This window comes from Leptonychotes weddellii, chromosome 2 (genome assembly GCF_054177405.1).
Source record: "Leptonychotes weddellii isolate Sample4059 chromosome 2, ASM5417740v2, whole genome shotgun sequence".
In the NCBI taxonomy this organism is placed as follows: domain Eukaryota; kingdom Metazoa; phylum Chordata; class Mammalia; order Carnivora; family Phocidae; genus Leptonychotes; species Leptonychotes weddellii.
Window position 1 is genome coordinate 132,212,888 of NC_138370.1, and position 5,529 is coordinate 132,218,416.

Consider the following 5,529-nt stretch of genomic DNA (forward strand, 5'->3'; position numbering starts at 1 on the left):
CTTTCCTTTCCTTTCCTTTCCTTTCCCTTTCCTTTCCTTTCCTTTCCTTTCCTTTCCTTTCCTTTCCTTTCCTTTCCTTTCCTTTCCTTTCCTTTCCTTTCCTTTCCTTTCCTTTCCTTTCTTTTCCTTTCCTTTCTTTCTTTTCCTTTCCTTTCTTCCTTCCTTCTCACCTTCCTTCCTTCTCTCCTTCCTTCCTTCCTTCCTTCCTCCCTCCCTCCCTTTCTTCCTTCCTTCCCCCCTTCACTTCCCTACTTCTTTCCTCTTTTTCTGCCAAAGCAACAAATAATCATACTTAACATTTGAATGTACCAAGCTACTGATGGGTGGATATAATTGAATGTTGTCTTCCTTATGACTCAAAGACATATACTCTAGTTACTATTGTCTTTGAATTCATAGAGTAAGTTTTGTTAGAATTACAGGTACCCAAATTTTAAGCTTATATCTTCTTAGCACTACAAAGTTCTTCAAGCCAATCTTCTATATTTCCTGCTCTAATCCTCCAATGAGCCATTTCTCCAAGGAGCACTGTTTCCCTTTATTGGAGAATAGTATTAAAAGCCAAGATCTGGGTACTTATTGCTTTTGGGGTGTCATTTTTTGGGCCCTCTATGCTGACAAACAAAAAATATATGTGTTTTTACTAACCCACAATATGCAATATTTATGAAGATTCCTATACATAAACATCTATATCTTTATTAATTTAAACATGACTTCATACAGATGTCTCTGATTCTAATTCATTACCACATGGATCATTCTAAATTTCCTCACCTTGCTTATCTGTACATTCTTAATCCCACAGTGACAAACAAGGCTTCAACCATCTGCCATCCTTTTACTTAATTATTCCATTCCAATATAACTGTTTAGTTCTCTAAGCATTGTTAATCCATAATCTTTTAACTACTTTATCAACTAGTATGCAGTATTTGTGTGCAGTTCCTTACAGGCTACACTCATTCCCAAAGTTACTTTGGTCGTCACCTGTCCCCCTATGACCTTCTGTGAGATTCTTTCATGCACTTACAAAACAGCTAAATTCTCTTGTATCAGGGGCAGGGGTCCCAGGATGACATTTTGTATATTTGCACACATTAAGATTCATGTTTTTGCTATACATTTCTATGTACTTTGACAAGTGCATAATGTCCTTTATCCACTATTATGGTATTCTATAAAATAAATTTGCTGCCTTAAAAAGCTCTTCCATTTCTCTTATTCATCTCTCACCACAAATTCTACCAATATTAACCATTTAATGTCTTGATAATTTTGTCTAAAATGATACAAAGTTGGGATTGTGCATGCAGTATGTAGCTTTTCACTGGCTTCTTTCACTTATCAATATGAATTGAAGTCTCCTTCATGCTTTTTTATTGCTTTATAGCTCATTTGCTTTTATTGAAGAATATTCCATTGTACAAATGTACTGCAGTCTGTTTATCCATTTGCGTTTTGAGCAATATCTTGGTGGTTTTTAGTTTGGCTGATCATAAATAAAGCTACTGCTAAATATGACCATGCAGGCTTCTGTGTAATGACAAGTTTTCAATCAGCTGGATCAATATCTAGAAGTACAATTGATGGATCAAATAGTAAAACTGTTTAGTTTGTAAGGGACTGACACACTGTCTTCCAAAGTACATATATCATTTTTAATTCCCACAAGCAATGAACGAGAATTCCTGTTGCTGTACATTCTCACCAGCATTTGGCATTTTAGCCATTCTAATTAGGGTGCAGTGATGCCTCATTGTTGTTTTAATTTGCAATTCCATGATTACAAATGATGATGAGCATCATTCATGTTTATTTACCACCTGCCTATGTTCTTTGGTGAGAAATCTGTTAAGATACGTTGCGGATTTTTAATCGGTAAGTGTTGAATCTCAGTAGTGTCAGTCCTCTATCTTTGGTCTTTAGTGTCGTGTTGGTTCCTTTGAATCTTTTCCTTTTGAATATAAACTTAAAATCAGTTTTTCAATTTCCATGAAATAACTTCCTGGGATTTTCTTTGAGATTGTGTTTAATTTGTAGATCAAGTTAGGAATAAGTGATATCTTCACAATATTGTGTTTTTCATTCCATAATCATGAATAAATATCCAAATTTTCAGATGTTGTTGGATGTCTTGTGTCAGAGTTTTATACTTTTCTACATATAGAATCTGTGTATATGTTGATAGATTTATACCTAGAAAGTTCATTTTGTAGTGCTATTATAAATAGTATTGTGTGTTTAATTTAAAACCCTAATTGCTAGGGTGCCTGGGTGGCTCAGGGGTCCGACTGTTGATTTCAGCTCAAGTCATGATCTCAGGGTCATGAGAGTGAAACCACATCCGGCTCTGCGCTGGGCATGGAGCCTGCTTAAGATCTTCTCTCTTCTTCTTCGTCCTCCCCTTTCCCTCTCTCTCTCTCTAAAAGAAAAAAAAAAAAAGTAAAACCTTAATTGTTAATTGCTGATATATAGAAAAAGCTTAACCAATAATAGGGGAAAAAATCACCCAGACTTATGAGTTGAGTGGGATATGAGGAGATTGAGAGCTTGGACATCAGAAGTCTACTGATGGGTTACCAAATTCCCATTTTATGATATTTAAAATCAGGTGAGACATTCCAATGAAGGCATAGACTATCTCCATTTCTATTTTCTAAATGTATGTTTTCCCCACCAAATTCATATTAGGGGGTGGGGTCCGTGGGTGTTGATAGGTTGTGAGAATCGAACCTCCATGAAATGGATTAGTGCCCTTATAAAAGAAGCCCCAGAGAGCTTGCTTGCACATTTCATCATGTGAGGACACAGAGAGAAGAAAAAATAAGTAAAAGAAAAAAAAAAAAAAAAGCAAGTGAGAATGTGTGTTTTATTCCTCTAATAATATCCGAAAGAAGGATCAGGTTCCCCTCCCAAAAAAATAATAAGTATATGACACATCTATATAAAGCATATAAGATAGATCCAGATTTTTACTCACTCTAGAGTGGCACTGAAATAGCATAATGCTTTCTCATGTGAACAAAAGCACAATGGAAATCAGGAAGAAAAAACTTGTTAAAAAAGTGGTCTTTGCAGCAATGTAGAATCAAAGAGCGATTACCAAAAGAAATGATGAGTAGATGAAATAGAGTTAAAAATCACCTTTTGATTTGTCAGTGTATCAACCTGTAAGAATTTTATGCAACACCAGAGAAAACGGAGATAGGACAATTGTTGATTGTAAATTTTCATCTTTTTGGAATATGCATTCAATGTGTTTCCTACTGTACTTCACTGTTGTGTCTGGAAGAGAACCTGTTCTTAGAAAAGTCTTCAGCACAAAGCATTTTGATTTTTGCTTTGTTGTCTAGAAATCAAGTACAATGAAAATTTAAAATTCACAATCTACCTCAAAACAAAACTGATTCTATGGCACATTTCAGATCAACCCACTTTCTAAGCAGCTTATTTTTTTAACTAGTCAGTAAAGACAATATTAATGTGGCTTGCAACTACACAGATGAATCTGCAAATAGAAATATTATTCTTACTAAAGTGTTCTCTTTAGGATGTTTATAACAAGGAATATCCTTTCCCATTTAACACAGTCTAAGTCTGAAATGTTTATTCTGTTCATGCCACCAAGATATCTTGGATTTATTTTTTTTCAAAATCATATATACTAAGAAAATTATATTCAAAATAAGATATAAATTTCATTTTGCAAATGTCCTTAAATGTACCCTTGGGTATGTGAGCCACAATATATTGCCACATTTGTCAAGGTTCACAGAACACAAATTATTTAAATAACCCTTGGTTTCTAAATACGCAGCAAAGATAAATAAGTAATCTTACCACAGGCAACATTTTCATACTTCTCCCACTGTCTGACAGCTGGACCTCTTTAATATCCCAAACCATAACTGATTGGCTAATGCCACCTGCTCAGCACAAATTTGAAAGCCATTCATTTGTATAAAATAAACAAGTACATAAAGAAAGCATACTTTTTGAAGAAAATATAAAATATATACTCAAATGAGAAATAGGAGCAAAAAATGAAAGAATGTACTTAGAAGGGAAAGTTATGTGATTTTGTAAAACATCTCACATAGTATATCCACTGCAACATTAAACCATTATGAGAACTCTCTTTTCTGAATACACTATAGTTTGAGAACTAACATTTGTTAAGATTTGTTAGATCTGTCACTTGCCAGGTATGCTAACTTTTAAAAGATATTTATCCTCTCAAATACGCATTTTTGCATCAGTAAAATAACACTTCAGATTTCTTGCAGATGTATAATAAGGAAATTAATAAAAACTGATTAATTAAGTACTAGTTTAATAGGATACTTCAATAAATGTTAACAATTGAAAAAAATAAATCTTGTAAAATTAAATACGCTGAAAACTCTGATACATAAAAATAGAAATTACTTGCCACCCCGCATACATATATTTTAATCATCATGCATAGTTGTGATTTTCCTTGAATTAAAGAGCTTAATGAATGTTAATAAATTATATCAGTATAGATACTATTAGTATTACAATATTTTTCCAAATTGCTATGACTACTCTATCATTCTGATTTAGTGGTGTAAAGCAGTGACCATTCTATTATGACCTTGGACTCTGTGGTTTAAGAGTTAGGACAGCTGCTGCATAGCTCTCATTTGGAACGTCTGACATCATTTCAGTTAGATGTTAGCTGGCACTACACTAATCTGAACACTTGAGTAGGCTGGGCAATCCTAATGGCTTGCTCACGTGGCTTTCTGTTGGCTAGAAATTCAGTTAGTGCCATTGACTGCAACACTAATACACGGCATTTCCAGCATGAGGGTCACCGGGTGCATGGATTTTCCCAGATGAATGTCCAAAGATAACCAGGTTGCAGCTACATGGCCTTTTACGTCCTAATCTTGAAAGCCATAAAGTGTTACTTTTATCATCCTATAGTTAGAAGTATGCCCAAATTGACATAGATAGCCACCTCTTGATGGGATAAACTTACTTACTAGGTGAGTTTATATTGCAAAAGAACATGCGGGATGGAAAATAGAAATGGGGGAGTTCTGTTTCCTTCTGGGAAAAGTTGTGCTTAATTCTTTCTCCGATATGCTTGCAGAAGACAGAAGATTCCTGATGAGACAAGCCTGATGACACAGTGCTGGATGAATAAGTAAATAAATTAAAGAATGAGGCATTAGAGATTTTATGAGACCACAGTTCTCACAAGAGAATAGATACAGAAGAACATTTTTGAAATAGTTTTATCAGTATTATTATATTAGTAAATAAAGAAAATACAAGAAGAATGTTATTGAAGAACATGTATCTGCAGAACCATGCTCTGTTTTTCAAAACAAGTGAGAGACAACACCAAGAAATAATGTTTAAACCAATTAAATCAAGTAACAACAACGAAACACTTAAAAAAAATGTGGAACACGCACAGATGTTTAAATGTTTATCCAAATTAAAAGGAAAAATGTGAAAATTTCAAACAAGTCTTATGGTGAATTGCTTCTT